Source organism: Motacilla alba, chromosome 2, assembly GCF_015832195.1.
Source record: "Motacilla alba alba isolate MOTALB_02 chromosome 2, Motacilla_alba_V1.0_pri, whole genome shotgun sequence".
Classification (NCBI taxonomy): domain Eukaryota; kingdom Metazoa; phylum Chordata; class Aves; order Passeriformes; family Motacillidae; genus Motacilla; species Motacilla alba.
In genome coordinates this window covers 85,797,690-85,819,548 of record NC_052017.1, presented here as the reverse complement: position 1 = coordinate 85,819,548, position 21,859 = coordinate 85,797,690, and the positions used below count along the sequence as shown (strand labels likewise).

Genomic DNA, 21,859 nt, shown 5'->3' with positions numbered 1-21,859 from the left:
TGTCTGAAAGTCACAGGCTGCAACACATGATAAAGAAATGAGCAATCCAGAACCTGGAGCCCTGCACTGGACACCTGTGTGCCTGGGCTGTCCCCTGCTTCTGAGAGGGGCTTCCGAGCCAGCATGCTGAGCATGTGGCCAGTGCTTACCAGAGTAGTAGCCTGGGCTAGGGATGCACTTGTGAGGCAGTAAGAGGGCACTTTCATCCTTCAGGAATGACAGTGTTCTTGGTCCAGAGGCTGCTTCCCTGTGTTTTCCTTGAAAACAATGAGCAGAGGTCCTGGAGGCAAAGGCTAGAGTTGTTTCCCCAAGAGGCAAGAAGGTAAGATTTCATTTCTTCATTTGTCTTGAAAGAATCAAATCCACACTAATTAGGAGGTGCAGACTAGAGGTGGGATGTTGTATGTGTGGGCCTGCCTCCCTCTCAGCTGAGGTCTCCTGCTTCCCAGGGCAGTGCTGAGGGGAATATGGGCTTTGGCCACCTGCTGTCCCTGTCTTCCTCTTGTGACTTGGTTTGAAAAGAGAGTGATATCTGAGGATGTGACGAGTTAAGTGTGTTCTGAAACCACCTCTCAGATAAGCTGTTTTGTGGATCACAGATAAATGTCCAGTTCCCATGAGCCAGAAATGTGCACTCAAAGCCCAGAAAGCCAATGGAATCCTGGTCTGCATCCAAAGCAGCACGGCCAGCAGGGTGAGGGAAGGGATTCTGCCCCTCTGCTCTGCTCTGCTCTGGATAGACCCTCCCCTGCAGTGCTGCACCCAGCTCTGGGGTCCCCAGCACAGGAAGGACATGGACCTGTTGGAGCATGTGCAGAGGAGGCCACCAAAATTGTTAGAGGGATGGAGCACCTCTCCTATGAGGGAAGGCTGAGAGAATTGTGATTGTTCAGCCAGGAAAAGAGAAGGCTTCAGGGTGACCTAATTCTGGCCTTCCAATACTTGAAGGGAGCCTCCAGGAAAGATAGAGAGATACTATAAGAGGATCTAGGGGTTGAACAAAAGTAAAAGGACTCAGACTAAAAGAGAGTAAGTTTAGGTTAGACATTAGAAAAAACAACTTTACTGTGAGGGTCATGAGGCACTGTGGATGCCCCATCCCTAAAAGTGTTTATGGCCAGGTTGGATGGGGCTTTGAGCAACCTGGTCTAGTGGAAGGTGCCCCTGCTCATGGCAGGGGTTTGGAACTGGATGATCCTTCAGGTCCCTTCCAATTGAAACCATTCTATGATTCTATGATCACAGCTGGACACAGAACAAGAGTTAAGCTCAAGGAAGGAGTATATTTGCAAAAACTCAGCTTTAGACATCTGAAACACCTGAGTGAGAAAGAAATCACACCTTGTAAGTCAGCAGTCGGGGTGCCCCCTGCCCAGAAGAATATTTTTCTAATGGCACCTTTAGATGCAATGCCATGCAGAGAACTAGTGCTTATCCAGACTTTCAGGATTACCTTGATATGAAGCTTTCTGGTGTCTTTTGAAGCATTTGCCTTTTCTTTATCACAGAAATTGATATTTGATGAAAGTGACGGTCCACATGATCCTTTCGATCAAAGCAGCATGCATTACTGTTTAACGAAGCTTGTGACTTGAGGTTCTATAAAATATGCTAAGAGCCTGCATTACAAGATCCAGTAATAGAGGAATTAGCTTATAGTGTACACAGGAGAAAAGCTTTGCTCTGAGATAATTTACAGAGGTTCTGGGAAAGAATTGGCTATAATTTTGCTCTGAAACAATGCTGCTGCTTTTATAGCAATTTTTATTGGCAAGTTCATCCTCAAATGTGTTGTTTTATCATTACTTTTCTATTATTCACAATGAAAAAATATCCCCATAAAAATATTACTTGCTCCAGTACAAAACTTGGTTACTAAGGTTACTAGATGAGATCTGTTTGGAATGATTTACAGCTCCTAAACACACTTTCCTCCCCAACAAGCTGACTGAGAAGAAGAATCTGCCCTAATAAATTAACCATGGTAAATGCAGACTGACCTACAAATTAAGAAATACAAGGTTAAATACAAACATCGATCAAAGGCAAGAACTATAAATAGATAATGAACTGAAAAAACAATGCCTGCAAAGCAAAAGGCTCCTGGAGTTTTCACGTTTGCTGGCAAATGCTACTTAAGTACCCTGCTCAGCAGAAGAGGAGGATACTGCTTGCATGCATTCAGAGGAAATGTTGTGCAGCAGGAAACCTCGTCACATCTACCTAGAATAATTCAAGAAAAAATAAAAAACATCCCCCATGAAACTTTGCAGGGAAGTTCTGCATAAGTTCCCCAGGGCCAAGGCTGTGACCTGACACACAGTATCACTGCCTTTACACACATGAGAAATTGTTGCTTAGATTGCGCATTTTCTATTACTTGTTTTGCAGTCGGCGAAGTCTAAAGCCATATTTTACAGAGGAGATACCTCCTCTCTTTCGACTTGTTGATAAAACTGAAATCTGTAAAAGCAGGTACAGTCACTAACAATGAAACATGGATCATACAGGCAAATAAGCACATCCCTGTGTGGCATCACAGGTCCATTGCCTGCAGTGCAGTCACACAGACATTCAGTGAGTGAGGATCCAGACTCATAGGAATGGGGCTCTTCCAGGCATGTGTTTGGTTTTTGTACTGTTGGCATCCCTGTTCTGAAAGGCAGGTCCTGACCTAAAGCTCTCACCTGAAGTGGGATTATTTCTCTGGAGCCCTATAATACACCATCAAAGGTTTTGGGAACACCCTGCTTCATTGAAAATATGATCCTTGCTGGAGGTCCCTGAGCATTTGTGGTGGTAAATAATGGATAGACAGATGCCCTTAGAGACACAGGACAGGCCCGAGGGAGGTGAGGAGACTAGGAAATGTTCTCTGCTAATTAAAGTCCTGTTTTCATGTAGCTGCCTCTGGCAACAGGGAATATTGTACGTAGAAGTGGAAGGGATGTAGGAGCAGATTTAGAACTAGAATGGTACTACTCAGATGAGAACATTGTCTTTGATAATGAGGGAGGAAAAAAACAAGATGGAAAGGATATGGTTTAATTAGGCCACCAGTGTAATAACTCAGCTGGGAGTGCCATTGGAAGTATGCTGCAGAAAACAAGCACCTTTTTTTACTCTTAAGCCTCTCTCCTTTGGAGGGCTCTGTCAGCTTTCCCACTGTCAAGGCCCTGAGGAAACAGGAGCAGCATGTTGAGGCTAGAAGAAGCCCCTGGAGATTGTCTAGTCCAATGCCCCATTGTCAGTGCAGCATCTGCTAGTCAGGTTGCTCAGGATCAGGACTGTTAGCAGGCTGCTCAAGACTATGTCCAGTCAGATTTGGAATGCCTCCAAGAACACAGAATTCTTCACAGGCTTCTTTGGGGAAGTTGTCTCAATGTTTCACCAGTTTAACAGTAAAAATGTTTTTATTTCTTATGTTTAAATTGAATTTTTTAAAATTACAATTAGTGCTCATTGCTTCTTGTACTATCACCAGGCACCACTAAAAGCTTGTCTCCATCTTCTTTACTGCCTCCAATCAGGTACTTATACACAATGACAAGATCTCCCTGGCCATCTCTTCTCCAAGCTGAACAGTCCCTCCTCTCTCAGCCTCTCCTCAGGCTCCACATGGGCTTCCACAGGTTTTACTTTCGATTCCCAGAAATTAAATGTACTTATGAAAGAACAGATTTTGCCCTAGAAGTTTCCCATAAGGTGATGCTGCTAGTTAAATCAATTTCTCCTGCACCCCACCTCTCAGACCCAGATCTTTAGAGATTTCATTTCCTCACTGTTATCAGCTAAAGGCACATCTGCTTTCTGATTCACTTTGGATGATTTTTAAATCAAGCTGGTGCTGCTCTTGATATTTTCTAATTGGTACACTCTGACTTATCACCTTGGAGGAGTCCTAGCCATGCCCTAAATCCTGATGATTAAGTTCAGCCTTTTAATAATATCCCAAATCATTTCTGTGCAGGTGTACAATAATAATTTTATGAGGCAGTTTCTTGGCTGTAGAAAGGTGTAGGAGAGCCTGTCTCGGAGCATATTGCTCTTTTTGATGCCAGCCAAGAACCATCTTGTCATTGAGGCATTGCTGTATGTGGTCTGCCTTCCTATCCCTCCTCTGCCAGCTGCTAAAATTTCTTTCTTCTTGTCACTCTGTTCTAGCCAGTTTAGTGACCCTCCTCAGGAAATCAGCTGTCTGGCTGTGCCCTGGGCACACCATGTTATGCTTGTGTACCTGGGCATTGCTCCCTTGGCTTGTTCACAGCATCTTGGAGCAGGATTTGGAAAATCACTGAATGTGCCACAGTTCCAGTGTATGGAAGGCAATGGCATAGCATCTCTCCTTGACTTGACACTGTTCTGGATGGCAGAACTGAGAAGGAAGGGTTTTTTCCTTTATCAGGGGAACAGAGTGAGCTCTCTCTTGCATGCTGTCACAACAGAGTTCATCTCTGAGATAATGCTTTGACCCTTGAGGAGAGGCTGGTGACCAGGTCAGGTATGAGAAATGTCTCACTGTGGCATTGTCCATCAAATGCTTCTGTTTTCTGCTATCCATCACCCCAGTGTGGAGCTTTCTATCAGCTGGGGAGGGGCACAGAGGCAGGGGGATGAAGGGACAGGCAAAGATATTCTGACTGCTCTTTGGTCTTCCCTGTTGCGAATGCTGTGGGCCAAGGTTCTATGTAAATCCCTTCCTGCTGAACCCAACCCTACTTGCCACTGGTCAAGCTGTTTTACACTGGGACAGCTCTTCTTGAGGAGCAACTGGAATGACCACAAAGAAACAACAATACACCATGACCCAGCAGGGAAAACGGTAGTCCCACATACTGGGAACCTAAATGTTGTTAAATGTTCCTCCTCTTCTACTCCCTGTCCCAAAATGGCAGTTTAGTGGGAGCACATTGAAGACTACACATGATCAATGCCCATACACACACACAGACAGCTGAGCTTGGGGCTGGCTGTCAGGATGTGCTTGTTGCTGGCTTGCAGCCTAGGAAAAGCTGGAGGAAACTGTGACAGCTAACAGGAAGCAGTGCTTTCAAGTCAGGCAATTTGGATGCTGCTGTGGTGCCCTCTCACAAAGGCTTCACTTTCTGCTAAGGAAAGATATTCTGAAGGGGTAAATCCCTTTCTTAACCAACTCCCACATTCTCATAAATTCACGACAGCTGATGGGCATAATTTGTTTTAATTACTTTGGTCCTTAGATGACTTCTCTACCCACGTGTCCTTTTAATTTAAACTACAATAACCAGCAGTGTTACTTGCCTGCATATCAGTCAGCTGTTGTGTGTTTTAGCTAGGGAATAGCACAGCTGAGGTCACATGTTTGTTGAATGAGTTAGGAAATTTATGAACAGGAGTTCAGATAATCTTAATGAATTGTATTACCACAGCACTAATAATTCAGAACTTTGACTGAAAGAGACAATTCCTCTAGGCACTATCAACCTAATTCCTCTTTGGTCATGGGACAGAGTGCAACAACCTGCTCATGCCTCACCTTGAGGAGAGAAAGGAAACCATGGTTGAACAGGTGCATAACCCTTGTGTGGAAACACATGCCCAGATCTTGCTTTGGCTCTGCTGGCAATGGCTTTCTCATCAGCCTAGGTCTAAGCAATGGGTCAGCCAAGGAATACCTCCTTACTTCCACCTCTCTGTTTTATTTAGAAGGTGGGGTGTTTTGTGCAGAGTCGTTTTTTTCTGTTGACCATTCTGTTGAATGGTCAACAACAATTCATCAGCAAAGAGAAGGTCATGTGCCTCTTACAGTACAGCCTTGCATCAGTAGAGCAGTGCCCAGCCTTGTTTCTCATTAAGGGCAAGGTCAGCACAGTAAGAGTGCATGCTTTGTGCTGTCAGGAGTCAGGAGTCAGGAGTCCTGGGCTGAGTTCACTTCCATATCTGGTTCCTTTGTCCTGGCTCATCATGGCACAAACATGGTCATGACATCTGATCTCTGATAAAAACACTTCAAAATGAGCAGGTGGGAAGATGTCCACCTCTATTGTCAGGGTGAACCTAAAATGCTGTAAGTGTAACAAATACAGTGGTGAGGGGATATTTAAAACATAAATGTTCTGAGGCAACCAGATAAAAAGTCTGGGTCCTGACCAGATATGATGTAAGCAGCACAGGAAGACTGTATTAAAACCAAATCTTTTTTAGCTGAATGATCAGAGAGTACTCATCTTCTGTACTCTATAAAAGTAAATTTATATACAGGGAAAGCCTCTATAAAGTATAAACAGGATCAAAATGCAGCCTCATTACTGGTTACCCTGGTAAGTGCTGTGCTGCTCAAAGCTCTACAGGAGAGAGTTTCTGAGGAGAAGAAATGAGCCAGCCAAAATATTATCTTCTAGGCTCATAGCCCACTGCTTCCTGTCAGTCACTAGATAAATTCTTCCTCAGGATGATTTTCTTTGCCAAAGGGAGCACAGTGCTGCTGTCTGAGATACACAGTCTCAAAAACATAGGTTTCTGTTTATCGGCTCAAGCTGTACTTGGGCTTCTGTCCCTTCACTTGGGTTATCATGTCTGGTTGCTGGCTTGCAGCTGCAAATCAGGTGCCAGAGGAGAGTCAAATTCGATTTGATGCTGTAATTAATTCTGTAGGAATAAAAATGCTTGCAGGAATATGACAGCTCCTTCCATCTGCAAGCAGTGATGTTAGGTTCCAGCAAGGCTAAAAATGCCTCATATTTACTCAAATGTAAAGCGTTGGATTAATTTTCAAGCATATTTGTTAACAGCCAGAAGTCTCTGCCTATCACATTGGAAAAATACAGCCTATATCTGTATGCCCAGGTCCTACTGAATTCCTTCAAGCCCTGTGAAGCAGCATCAAAGGAGGAAATTGGCAGCCATTATTTGGGGTTTTATGTCCTTTATCCAGCTAATGCAGAGGTTTTTTTATCAATGAGCCTAGAGGAACACAGCAGGATTTGCATTCTCATGATATGGTGAAGGACCAAGGCATGAGGTCAGGGGGCAAGTGGACTTGAAAAATGGGAAGCATTGAATGGGAATGTCATAGGAAGGGTCGTGGTTTGGAAATACAGGATGATGTGGAAAGAGGAAAAAGAAGGCATAGAAGTGACATATAGGCAAATTATAGCTTATTATTGTAGCTCCTTAATTTATCTAAGTTGAATAATGAGCATATATTCCTAACCTTACTCAAATTTTAGGTAATCTCTCTTTGTATGTATAATGTATGTCTAAGAAGCAGAAATTTGTGCTATTCCAGATCATGGGCAGGCTGTGGGATTCTGTTTCTTCGGTTGCTCTTCCAATCATAAGCCAAGGACTAAGGACTGCTTGTCCCTTACACAAAAAATGTCGCCACCAGGTCTGCTCTGCTGTTGACTTCTGCTCACATGAGTTAAACAAAGCTGACATGAAGCAGGGCATAGAGAGTTTCTCTGTGGGCCTGGCCTAAATCCTGGGTTTCCATTCCCAGTGAAACTGAACTTGTTCACACACTTGAAAAAAGTTCAATACCAAGGAGAGTCCCTTTTCTTCCCCAGCCCTCAGCTGCCCAAAGTCTGCAGGCCATGCTGCTGAGCCTTGAAAGCAGCAGAGATGCTACAGGCAGATTGATGTGGCAGTGATATGTGCCACCCACCGAGCATGAGGAATGCACTGCTCTCCACATGAAGATTTTAAAGGTAAAATGCTCAGTGTCGATAAGTAAAACAAATAGTAACTGTGTTATCTCAGTCCCCCACTGTGTGGAAAATTGCTTGTGATGGTGTCCCATCACTCCACCACTCAGCTTCTCCATGCTTTTCAAGATAACCTTGTTTTTAAAAAAACTAAAAATACTTTTCCTTTAATCTAGTTTGTTTTTTCAACAGTGTAATGTAATCCATGGGTCACTGTATTAGCTTTGACATGAAAAATTTGTGGCTGTCATGCCTTCCTCAACAAAGAGGATAATGTAGATATTTGTCACTGTGAAGGTACTAACATACTAATGGTTTTGATTTAAAATGGTGATTTTTCAAACACCTCATGTTTTTGGAAAAGAGAAAAGAACCAGTGTAGGAAGGAAGCTGCTCTTCATGAAGAATTGGATGTTTTGCAGGAAAAGTTCCTTTGACATTAGCAACTTCAGTGCTAACAACAGCTAAAATTTAGCCACGTGCAATGTAATTATTTTTACTGGGGTCTATGGCTCAGTGACACACTTAAGATTTGAAGAAAGACATTAGAGGAAAAACACCCACCCTTTGTTGAGCCATCCCATGATAAAGATGTGATAAAAATTCAAGTTTTTTCTCACCAGCTGCATATAGACTCCATTGCCCTTTCAGCTTGGAAAGTAGAGTCATTAAACATCACCTTGTTCCATTTCTCTTTTTCACTCTGTTGTTTCAGTTTGTTTTACATGTAACTGTTATGTGTTGTACTGCTTTTCTGCAGACTCTCTGCATCCCTTCTCTTCCCTGGATTTTGTCTCTTCTCCTGAAGGGCTCCTCATAAAACTGAAAGTTCAGCATGGACTCATTCAGGTCACTCATTCAACTTGTTTTCCTCTATAAGTTCTTGCCCATTTTCCCTCAGCATGTCCTGATAAAGACAACAGCTGTAGGACAAAGGCATGCCAGTCTGTTTCATCCTGTTCCAATCCTGTCCCCCACCTGTGACCTCCTCTGTGCCCCAGTCCTGCTCTGCCCTATCTCAGTGCTCCTTTTCAGGCTGTCTCTCGCTCCCTTGTGGGGATCTAACACCCACTGATTGTTGCAGCACACTTCCCTCTTTGTAAGGCAGTTTTAGAGGTCAAAACCGCTGTAGTTTTTGTGCCCCTGCAGCTCACCAGTGGCAAAGCCCAGCCAACAGCCCACTGCCAAGGACCTGTACCAGACAGGACCTGGGAGGGGCTGGAGTGGGGGTCCCTTTTTCTTGTAATCTCATCTCTGATAAGAACTGCCTTTGGTTAAGACTAGACTTTGCCTAGAGAAACAAGGACTGTAAATAACAGCACTCCTCGGTGATTTTCCTTGACACGACCAGGTGCAAGGGCCACCTGGACTACCAATATGAATGAAACTTTACTGGGGCTCTTAGTGCCCAGCAGCAGGGAGGCTCAGGTTTCTCTAGGAAGGTTTCTCCTGTTGCTGTTTAGCAGAGTTGTGTTTGGCACTCATGTTTGGTTTTGTTTTTGTTTTATTTTTTTTCAGGAGAAGTGTAAAAAAATACATTGGTGTATTTTCCTGTGAAGTGCTTCTATCTAGCACAGAACAGAATGTCTTCCTATCACTAGGATGTGCCTGGTAACCCCTCCCTGTCAGGGGGTTGTAATGTCAGTGTGGAATGGGAGCAAAAGAGCAAAAATGTTTTATTTTAGTCAGAGCACTCTGAGAGCTTCTGCCACTGCAGGGTCCTACCTCCAACCTGCCTCATTCTGAGTGCTCCTGGAGTCACACTCCTCGAGCTTGTACCCAGCCCTTGGTCTCTCTGCTCCCTGCATCCTTATTCTTCTTGAACAGAAGTGAATTCTGTTCAGGCACCTTGTCTTTGTGTGCTGTCTTACCTCTCTTCTCCTGCAATAACTTCAGCTCTTCCCACGCTCTCTTCCTCCTCTGTGCTATTTATCTACATCTGTCGATTCTCGTGTCCCCTGCTTCATTGTTCCTCTTTATGTTATAATTAGGATGTCCAGCACAACTTTAGTTCATTTAATTTAATAATCTTTTATCTAACTCTTCATTCCTCTTTCTCAGAACCTCACTTCTTGCTGTATTAAGTTAATTCTTGTTGGTTATTCAACTGTTAACAAAATGAAATATAATGACCATCTATCAAGATCCATTTTCCATTTACCCATGAAAGTGTTATGATCACTTTTGTTTAAAATACAGATGTGTCTGAATGGATCTAAGCAAAAACTAAAATGAAAGAAAACTCACCTCAAGGCTTGTTTAAAATTTCACCTGATTCAAAATCTGTATTTCTGTAACTTCACCCCAGGTCTACATTCTGTGCTCTCTTATAGTACACAATTTCTTTGGTGTTGGGAGTTCACAGCTCATTTGTCTCACAATACCTGTAGTGTTAGCACAAAGCTGAACCATGTAAGCCTCAATTTACCTCCTTAGAACTGCAAATTAGTCATCTGTAAGCAATCCGTCCTGCTGATTACAGTGTTCACTAAACCAGCCACATCCTTATCTTACTTGCTCTGTTTTAGGACTAGAAATTGTTGCATCAGCTTAATTTCTGCTACATGTTCCTGTTCTCTGTCTCTCTGCCTTTATTCCTTCTAATTCACATTTGTTTTAAACTGAAAATGAAGCATCACAAATTATCTATAAAATTCAGCTGCTAAATATACAGTACAGAGCTTGGGGAAACAACAGCCTGGATGAACACAAACAGTTTCTCCTCTCTGGGTTTGGGTTAAAGTACCCAAACCAAAGAGATTCATTATAACTCCTTGATTAAAAGGAGTTTAAGAGGAGAGTCCTCCTCTTTTTGCTCATTTTCCTCCTGATTATTTTCCCCACCCCAGATGCAACATAATCCATCCATTGCATCCTGAGCAGATCATCATCTTTTAAGGATGACTCCCCTACTACACTTAGCGACAAGTGGAGTCATTTCCTTGCACCTATACATCTGGGAGGTGGAGGAATAAGAGAGATTGGACTGAGGGCTCCAAACTGCAAGGGTTTCTCTTTTATGTCAGACATTGTAAATATGTGGCACACTCACTGACTCCCAACATTTGTGCCAACATTGATTCTCTTTGGAAATTTCGTATTAAATTGCTTGTCAAATGTATAATGGAGAGCTGGTAACTTGTTTCTGAAAGGGCAAGGTTACTTTATTCTGCCTGCTCTGCCCTGTAGCATCCATGTGATACCATTAAAAATTCCCTTCCTCTAAATTCTGAACATGAAGAAGCCAGACATGTTTAACACATCCTTCCTTCTTTGGCTCTCAATCTTCAGCCCAAAAATATATATTTTGCCTTATTTCAACTGGAGCTGCAAGTGCATATCAGATCACTGGAACCAAGGGATCCATGATCCCAGTATTCCCATGTCTCCAAGTGATTGTGGCTGTCAAAGCTGCTACATATGAATGATACTGAGCTGTCCAGGTTTGCAGGTAAACTTCACCTCTGGCTTTCTTCACTTGAGATTCTGAAAACCCTCTCTGATAGTAGACTTGTGCCATAAGGAATCTGCTTTCTATCATCTGCTCAAAATGAAATATTTTTTTTCTTTCCTACATAGCTTTATGTAGAATACCTCCTCAAAAATCACATTCCCCTCTAAGTATTTTTCCCTGTATTATATCTGGATATTTATTGATTGTTCCCAAGAAATCAGCCTACTGTGATGACAGAAACACTGGGTGATATGGAGTGTGTCTGCGGAGCACTGGCAATTGTGGCACCTTTTCTGTGTCTGTAGGTTCATGGAGGTTGTATCCCCAGTTCATCTGCCTGATGATATTTGTCAGATGACTTGTGGGTATACTTGACAGGTAAAACCTGAGCTCATAGGTTCAGATGCCACAACTCATTCCCAAAGATCCAGACTGCCGTAGGCTATAGAGGAACTTTTGTTAGGAGGTGCTGCAGCCTCGGGACATGAGAAAGACTTGGGAACTGTAAAACTGAAGGACTGGATATCTGAGCTCTGCTCCGATGTTTGTGGCACAAATATGGCCAGACACAGACATGAAGCATGGGTCTCTCTCACTCGCCTTCCACAGTACAGGAGGGAGAGAGGGTGTCTGCATAGAGGGAGGACAGAGACTTGGCTGAAGGCTTGCCTCAGGAGCCGTGATGCCCTTGGCCTGCCCCAGCATGCAGGCAAGGTGTGTGCAGGCAGCCAGCTTCATCCATGTCAAAGGCCACTGCCCCTCCTGGCAGAGTGTGTCACCTTCTCCTGGGGGTGTGCTGCAGGGAGTAGCGCTGCAGCTGGCCTGGCAGGCAGCCCTGCCCTGCCCTGCAGGAGCCGGACAGGTTTCCAACAGCTGGCTGAGCCGATGTCTGTCCCAGCATCCCTCACTGTCTTCCTCATAGGGCAGGGGAGGCACCAACTCTACTGTTGGGAAATAATTCCCTGATTCTTTCTGTGCTCAGATTATTTCTGCCTGCAGCTTTAATGAATAAACGATGTCAAGAGACAGCAGTAGCAAACCCAATCTAGCAGCATCACCGTGCAGGTAAGGGCTAAACCAGCTGTACTGCCATGCCAGCATTCAGCTAAGCAGCATCCATTCAGGATGAATGCAGTGTGACTGAGCAGCAAGTTCACCATTTAAAGTGAAAATCAACACTTCCCAGCAGTGAGGCAGATCATTAAACATTTTGTTGCATGAGCCAGCATCACTTTTCTAAAAAAAGTGTCAGGGTGTTCAGCCAAATGAACAATTCTGTTGGCTTAACTTTCCTGACCGCTTTCTAATTTGGTTTTAATGAAGATATAATTAAGAGGTAATGTCAGTAGAGCTGAACATTGTCACACAATAATGGTCTCCTGCTGCTCCATAAATGGTAAATGCAGTAAATAGAGAAGGGAAGCCGGGATGTTTATTTTCAAAGCAGGAGGCATTGATCCTGGGACACTCTTCTGTTTTGATACCTTTATTTCCATTTTGTTAGAAAAATGAGAGGCAGCAGATTTAATCCCTTTTGGCCTGCAGCCACTTCACACAAGCAGGAGGACAACTTTCAAGGTGGCTCTGCTGCAGCAGAGTTGGGACGTGCTGCTGCTGGATGGTGGCTCATGGGTTAGATTAAAATTCCTCACTTTAACCTGATTGTCCAGTGGTATTCCTGCTGCCAGAGGGAATGCAATTGAGAGCTTCAGTCAGCCAGCACTACAGAATAACTTGGCCATTACAGTGCTGTTTATGAAAGAAAACCACCTTGAGAGACCAGTCCTTTTATTTTTTGACTGGCTGGACTTATGATCTTCGTCTCCTCTGGTGAATAACGTCTGCCTTCCAGCATTGCAATAGCAGAAATAAGGATTTTATGTTCTAGCCCATACCATTCACCTCCACTGCAATTCAGGCTGCAAAATTATTTCCATTCTGAACTTCAGTTCCCATTTTTCCTTTAAGTTTTCGCAAAACTTCTTTGGGGAAAAATTCTCTTCCAAGGCATTTAAGCCAAGTAATGGCTTTAACAGTTCTTGCATTATGAAGGCTGACAAGATATACTATCTCCTAAAGCTAAGACTGTTTTTTCAAGCAGAAAACTGCATGAAATAACTGCAAATGAGACTTATGCTAAAATATGGACAAATCTTGGAAGTTAAAACTTCCTGTGAAATTAGCACTTGCTGAAGACCACTGCCTTTGTTCTGTCTGAAATATTTGGTGTTTTGAATATGCAAACTAATGACAATTTTAGAGTGCATGGGGTAAATCTTAAGTCTTCCAGGACACTTGAGAAATAATGCCTCTTATATAGTGCTCTTAATCGATAACTCTCAAGGCATTTCATGCTAATAAGAATAAGGGCTAACCAGATATGGGTTCACTAAAAAAAAATCCAGGGTTTTTCCATTCTGAAGTAGAAGCAAATCCAGCCTTTCAAAAATGCTAATAAAAACCAGGAGACTGTTAGCACACCATATGTTAAGCACATCCAAGCTGAGGGGGATTTGCCTTCAAGCCCAGAGTAGGCCTTGCATTTAAATGTGCCCTAACTTGCTTGAAGATATTTTGCTGCTGTGGTGGGAGATGTTCACACTTACAGGGATGAGCCAGGATCCATGCTTTTGTGACTGAACAGTTGGCTGGAAGATGGAAACAGCCAAACTTCTCAATCCCCATCTTGGTTCATGCAGGTTTGGTTTGGTTCTGCCATCTTCTGGAAGAGGAAATGCTGCCCCTTCTGTTCTAGTGGCATGGTAAAGGTCAGAGGCTCTTCACCTATTTCTCCTTTGTGAATTACAACTTGTACCAGCTCCCTGTTGCCTTACATGGAGCACTAAGATGTTATTTTCCATTTACTCCTCCACAGCTGAGGTAGAGCATTCTCTCTGATGAAATGGGACATCTCCCCCTGGACCAAAGAAACTTTCCTGCCACACAGAAATTGTTATGACATATATATTCCTAGGGAAGACTCGTTTTGTCATATCACAGTTTTACAGACAGAAAAAAATATTTTACCAACCTGCCAACCCCCAAGTCAGCATCGTAGCATCATCTTCTCAGAGAGGAAAGACAAGATGTCATAAGCATGAAGCCTGCAGCAGAGCTGGGTGTAAGACATGAGCTTCCAGTGTTTTGCACATTCAGTATTTGCCTTAGACTTGGCTGTGGAGAGCAACTGCAGTATTAACAGCAGTGAGTGTTTTCGGATCCAATGCTGTGAATCTGGATGGCTGCATGATTTTAAGTATCAGGGGGCTGCAATTATATCAGGGTAACCCAGTAAGAATTAGGTTGGCATTGTGGGCAGCAATTTTGTGTCTCTGTAGGCTGTGGGCAAATCACAGGCAGGAGTTGTGTTTAGACAAAGTAGTACTTGTGTAGGCAAAGCAAATATTAGAACGTGAAAGGGATGCAGCATAATAGGATCACTTTGCTCTGAGCCTGCTTCTGCTGAGACCCGGGAGACCGTCAGCTGCCCCATATCGAGCCACTCCTGCACCAGCTCAGTTTAAAACCTGGGGACAGCAAGAGGCTATTGTCCAGCTGGAAAGCTCTAGTGGGCTACCTACTTCTTCCAAAAAAAAGTCCTTTACAGCTTACCTATGGTGTCAGGAGCTGAAGGAAATAATGTAGGACTTCCCTAAGATTTCAAGCCTTGGATGCTGCTTGTACTCTTTGGTGAGGAAGTCACCCTTCTTCCCAAAACATGCCCTCTGGCAGCACTCCAGAGGGCAACAGGAGCCAGTGCTCTGGGTCACCCTTTCAGAAGGGCATGTGCATGGGAGAGAGAGGAGGATGAGAGGAGGATCTGAGAGAGGAGGATGGCGGATCCAGCAGGAGAAATCTCTGTCTGAGGCACAGGGCAAGCAACAGGACATCAGTGGCTGTAACACAAAGGGCAGCTGAGGCTCCTCTCCCACTTTTACTCAGGCCCAAGCAGAGAGGTGACCATGGCATACTGGTGGCAGGTGGGGGACAGCTGAAATGCCCTGGTGCTGGGTGCACCACAAGAGATCCAGCAGCTCAGAGAGCTGAGGAATTGGCCAGAGCAGCTGCCTGGGCTGTCCTCAGCCAAGCTGGGGGAAAAACAGACTATGGCAGGGACAGAAGAGGGCCTGCCTGTACAGCAAGGGATAAGATCTCCCTATCTCTAAACCACTGTGACTTGGAAACGTGCTCTCCTCTTCCCCGCACCACCAAAGGTGGTGTCACCAAAATGGATGCACTTGGCTGGCTGCTGGAGGTAAATCTGGGAGGGAAAGAGCAAGGAGCACTGATTCCCCTTTGAATAAGGAACTCTCAGGATTTCTCCTCACCCTGTGGGAGCATTTCACTTTCCAGTAAGCAGCACTATAAATTTCACCCATTGGTAGATGTAAAGATGTTTTATGGTTGTCCAGACTAAGCTATGATTGACTTAAAGTCTAACAAATCATTCCTTTAAAGTATAACAAATCAATCTCCTCCCACTGTTCCTTTAACCACGCTACACAGAGTGCCAGCTCTTCTTTTAAAGATTACAGGAGAGGGAGGGAACAGCTGTCACCGCCACCTAATGAATGAATGAATGTTGAGCCATCCTATAATTTCCCTCTGCTTGGCTATAAGAACAGGAGGAAAAACAAGCAGAGCAGAAATCCTCTGGCAAGAAGCACTCAGAGCTCCTGAGCATCACATCACACCTGTGCTGTCAGGAGCCAGAGCAGTCCCCCTGAAGCTCTGAAGCAGCTGCTTCCTCAGAAAGGTGTCGGATGCTGAGGGAAGGATGAGGAGTCAGTGGAAGCCTCGCCACAAAGGGCTTTTTGCTGAAAGGTGCTGCACAACACTGCACACTATGGTGGAGGGGACAAGTGGAGTATTTCCAGTGGGAGATGGTGCATTTGTACAAATCAGAATGCATGCTCTTTTCTCTGTTGGAATATTGTCATTGTCCTTTATTACATTAAAGGGGAACATCTTTATCTCATGGTGATTTGGGTGGGATATGACATTGCCTAATGTAAAGGGGGACTGTAATATCAAGGAGACAACCGTGAAATAACACATTACACACTGAATTGAACAGCAGGCTCATTTACATTCCTTTAATTTGGAAATATGAACATTCAGAAAAGCTCTTCTCCGCTTGCATTCCCTTATTTGGGAAACATGTAAATTACATTTATGATAATTTAGTATTTAACTGGTACAAGCATTGCAAATTCCAGAAGCAAACATTTTAAAATAGGCAGGACCTGTGCCAGCCTTCTTTGGAAATGCATGAGGTAAAGGCCACCTCTGCGGACGGCTCTGAGCACAGTGCTTCCAGCTTCTGGACCTGTACTTGAGAATGCTTGTAAAACAGATGGGACAGCCATGGTGAGGCTTGCAGGGCTGCACCTTTTGTCCCAGTCACAGTCTGGGCTTATCACATATGGCAGATGGATTTAATTAATAAAGCTCTTCTGTCGTGTGTGGAGTCATTTTTTTGCAGCCTATGAGATCCCAGAATTGCATATGAAAATGACAGCAGAGGAGCTTTTAGATCAGCCGTGCTCAGATGATGCTGAGAGACCTCTTCTATGGCAATCCCACTGCTACATTTGCCAGTCTCTCCTTGGAAACCTTCTGCCAGTTGTGAGTCATGTTCAGCTGCTCATCAGTCAGCTTATTCTATTGCGTGTGTAATAGCCCTTACTATGAAGTCATTTCTCCTGTATCTAAATGGCATTGTTCCACTTTTAATCCGAAATCCTTCTTCCATCTCTGCTGCAGGGAAGGTCCATCCTGGAAGCACACAAATACAAGTGTTTATCCCAGAGCTAGCTAGGGCTCTCTCCTGCCCTGTGAATTGCTTTCTGCCACCCTCCCTCCCATGTGTGGTTCCCTTCACCATTCCTGCTGCCCATCCTCAGGGTTTTTTTTGTGACAGGACATTTTTTACTGTCCTTTCTAGAAAGTGAAGCTTAAAAATATGCGCTGTGCTCCAGCCTTACCTAGACTGCATAATGCTGCACCCATCATTCCCTTTTTGTCACATGGCAGATCTCTCTTTATACCCCCAGGACAGTGATTGCTTTCCTCACCATGGGAACTCTTTTCATTACCTACTATAACCCCAAGGTATTTTCCTATAATATTATTTCCTAAATATTTGTGTTGATTATTGTTATTTCTCTACAGGTGCAGTACTGTCACATTCATCAGTATTAAGTAAATTTTATTTTGTTAACATCTTCCCATGACTCAGAACATGCCAGGCAATTCTGCAATTGGGATTTGCTATCCCTTTTCACCTATCCATTTCATATTTTATTGCTTTCAGTGCTAGTAAGTTTAAACACAGCATTGACTCATATAAATCAAATGACCTGAGTACAGAGGGGAATAAAAATATTTGGAAAAATAATTGGAAGCTGAAATAGGATTAAAAAAACCAAACCAATAAGAAGAATACACTCTTTTCTCATGAAATATAAGCATTGGATTTTAATTTTTTCCCTTGCCCAAGCTTGAATAAAAAGATAGAAGATGGAAAAATCCCAAAAACCAAAAACCTAATATTTTATTTTAAAAAAAGTTGAAAATATTTACCAGACCTAAACATTTATGTAACATTTTCATCTGAGTTATGCATCCATTGGGAGCAAAGGTGTTCTGAGTAATTCTGACAGAGGCTGTGAGAAGGCAATGCCTGCTTTTTTTTCTGCCTGTTTCACAGAAGAGACAGTACAGAAATCATTGCTCTGAAAAAGAGTTCATCCCCTTTCAGAATAGCTGTGAAACATTTGCCTGCAGTTAATCAGGAGCCATGGCTCAATGGTCTTCCATGTGTCTTTGCTGTGCAGAGCAGGGAGTGAAGCAAGAATATGCTGCAAACTTCAGTCAACAGCTGTCCCTTGAGCAAAGTTTTATCCAAACAAACAAACAAGATCACCATAACAAAAAACCAGAACAACCCAAAATATATCTGAAAACCAGAAATGCTTACATACTCATTTCTTGACATTGTCTATAGCCTTTTATATATTCATAAGCAATTTCCTACACAAACTTGTTTACATCGAGGAGAAAGGACAAGCTGGAGGGAGTCCCATCTATAATGAGAAAGGCACAGCTAAACAGAGATCTAGTTAATGAAAAAAGACATTTCTTCTCAGAGACCCAAGCCCATGGACTGAGCTCAGAGGAGGAAATGAGTGTCTCGTGCCCATTCCCCAGCAATATGCACTCTACAAATTAGCTCTCATGCACTGTGCACTGAAGCCCTGCCAGAAGAGGTACCTGCTATTGATGAAGGTGCAAGTTTTGGGCATGGGTTGTCCACAAGGGGCTGCTGGTACTTCTGAAAATGTCTGCTGCTTGGCACTAAAACAACCCTGATTCTTTCAATGGTGATAAAAAGACAGCACCATTTGACATGCCCTGTGAATGGCTGGCTCCCAGATGCCATTATCAGCTTGTGGCTAATGTTTTAAAGTTTCAACCTTCTTAGTAAGTCTACCTTGTACCTGTGTTGCTTATTCCCATCAGGTTTGAGGAACATTGGTTTAGGTTATCCCTAAAGCAAAGAAGGGTACAGGAGGGGAGCCCAATCAGGATTCCTTGATTACCTGAGATTTGCTCTGACAGATTCATTTTCAGTAATTGCACACCTGATTTAGGGCTCCTCAGCAGACAGCAGTGGAGCTGATTTCTTTGAAAGTAAGTACCCAGTAGCCAAGACTATAACAGATGTTATGGATGGGACCAGTAATTCACTTAACTCTGTTTCAAAACCCCTCTTTTCTATACATTTCACCTCAGTATTCTCCTGGGCAATCACTAGCCCTGCTAAATTTGTGGTTCTCATTTAATTCCCTGACATGTTCCTTTTTAAGGCTTTATTTTCAGCTATTGAAGTACAAGAAGTTGCCTGGAGCCTTGCTTTCCAGAAAGGCAACAAGAGACTTCACCCTTGGTAACTAAAAGGGAATGCTTTCCATTTTGGTGTGAACATCTCAGAGGGCCTTTCTGAGCTCACTTGCACTTTTCCACAATGTTCTGTGTTTTCAATGGATGCAAATCTTTTTCTGCTCTGACAGTGGAGGGCACAGCACTCAAACCAAGATTAGGGATAGTGAATACATCCCTCTGCCCTAGGGTTTCTTAATTTATCTTCCATCAGGGGCTCCCCCGGGCAGGGGCATCAAGCTGCAGGGAGCCAGGGTCGGGGACAGCCCTAGGAGTCACTCAGTGGACACCAGTGCATCCCCTGTGGAAAAAGGCCCATGGTCACAAGTCTGTGACATCACTCAGGTTAAGACACTAGTGCTGCCGATGGCACCTCACTGAGGTGGGCTGTAAATGCACGTAAAGATGCCATGAACAGGTAATCATTCATTTCATCGCATTGCATCAGAAATGTTACTGAAATCACTACAAATTATGTCTGCTGTATAATCTTTTTTCCTTTACCTAGTCTATAATTACAGCAGCTCCAAACAAAAAAAAAAAAAAAAAAAAAAAAAAAAAAAAAAAAAAATCAAAAACCAAGAAAACCAAGCAGTATTGGATTTTTCTGTCATTATCCGTGTTTAGGTTTTGGCAGGATTCAATTTTAATTTCAACTTCAATGATAACACTTCATTACCTGTGTTCTTTATTTATAGTTACACACTGCTCATTTAAACTGATGTAAATATTTTTCAACTTGCATCCAGAAAGTGCTACTATCACTGGATGAAAGAAAAGCATCTTCTCTCTTTTGAATAGCTGCTGTGATTTCAAAGAGATGGGGTCTACGAATTCATCTACCATCAAAATATTTAGCCCTTAATCTATACAGAAAAGAAATGACAAATACATTATGAAACCCTTCCTGACAGAGCCTATCCATGCTCTGTTTTCAAGAATATTGCACAAGGTGATAACATGAATCACAAATAGCATTCAGCATGAGTTTGAGCAAGCTAAAAAATGATCTTTTTTTCCTTTGGAGGAGAGAGAAATAAATTTTGTTATTAAAAACAGAGATGAGCTGAGAAAAAAAAGTATTGTTTTAAGTATTTTGTGCATTTAGATAACCCAAGAAGATCCCAGATGGAATATGAGCAAGTGTTAACAGAAAGATCATTAGTCAAGAAATACGCCTACTGGAGACAAATCCCACAACAGCTTAGGAAAACAACAGACAAAAAGTTATCCCGTGGTTAGATAAGCAAATGGATGTCAGTGTGGGAGCATTACGGCAGAGAGGAAGCAGCATGAGACCATGAGCATCTAAGGGTTAGGCATTTCATCATCTAACTCTCCAGTACCCCAGGAGTCCTGTACCAATCAGCTGTATCCAACCAGTGGAAAGTTTCCTCAATCGAGGCTGCTTGCTGGAGAGCATGACAGTGCCCACCAGGAAGAAATCTCCAGTTTATCCAGGAGAAGTGATCCCCAAGACTGCAGTGTGACCTGTGTGGGCACACACACGAAGTTTCCTCTGACTCCAGCCAAGCTGAAGTAAAGCTGTGGGATGGTGGGCATGTCACCTGCATTGTCCCTCCTAGAGCTGTCACCTCCTGTCCAAGGTATCCAGGTAGGAAGGTCCTTCCCCACCTTCTTCCCCCCACAAGCAGAGTAGTCCAAAGCAATGTTACTGAGCCAGTTGTGGCTCAGTAATGCTGAAAGCTGCAAAATATTATACCAAAATTTTCATGCACAGAGAAAAAGGCCTAATTTTGAAAGAATTTATAATAGCATGGAATAATTGGTCCCTACACACAGGAAAGATGGGAGTTATTAGTTCAGGGCTGCAGAGTGGGGGAATGGGAGATGACTGCTACTGTCTTGATTTTTTTTAATTTTTTTTTTCTCTCTGAGTGGTTTGGCAGAGCAAGCCAAAAAAAAAGGCAAGGCTGTAACTGTTTTCTCTCATCACCCTAATAATCCTTGGTGCTCTGAGGAAATTACCACCACTGAGAAGTTTGCACAAAGTATTTGTGGAACAGACCTTAAGAATTATGGTCAGTAAGAAAACAACAGATATTAATGAGTATCTTCCCCCAGCTAGTGTACCAGTGGAGAATTTACAAGTCCTAATGTGCACTAAATTTGAAAAGCACTATTTTAATTCCATCCTGAAGAGTATTTAAATCTGAAAGAAAATTCCCAGTTAACTAACTAGGGAATCTGAAGAACAATTGTCAGAGCTGAAACATCCTTACTTCCCCCCAACAAAAGCAACCAAGTCCATCAGTCTCAAAGCTTTTATTCAATACTCCATTGCCAGGAAATGTTTTTAAATTCAGATGAAGGGAACAAAAATAATAGCAATCCTAAATATATCATTAAAAGCTTTATGCAGCAAACAAGACAGACTCTAGGTCACCAGGACCTTAGAGTCCTTGATCTGTGCCAGGGATGCAGCCATGCAGCAGTACCAGAGAGATTCACAGAACTCACAGAAGGACTAGGTTGGAAGAGACCTTCAAGATGATTGAGTCCAACCCACGCCCTAACACCTCAACTAAACCACGGCACCCAGTGCAATGATGAGTGAGATGAGTGAGATGAGTGCCCCAGGACCTGTGTAACAAGATATTGTATTTTTCCACATGCAATGAACATCTCTATACAAAGTCAGAGGAGAAAGCCATCCTCCAAAGCCTCCTCACTTTACAGGTTGGGCAGAGATGCTTCTGTGATGAAGTTCAGTTCTTGGATAGGTCCAAATTAATAGCATTTTTGGTCTACCCTG

The 21,859-nt window shown here is 43.2% G+C and overlaps 1 long non-coding RNA gene across 2 annotated transcripts in view; it reads right to left on the bottom strand.

Moving 5' to 3' along the window:
* Nucleotides 1–15,831: 15,831 nt before the first annotated feature.
* Nucleotides 15,832–21,859, bottom strand: part of LOC119697415 — a 101,341-nt gene continuing 95,313 nt past the window's right edge. For both annotated transcript variants that reach the window (XR_005255841.1, XR_005255842.1), the window contains one exon: nt 15,832–16,917. This is a non-coding gene — a long non-coding RNA (uncharacterized LOC119697415). The remainder of the gene's footprint in view (nt 16,918–21,859) is intronic.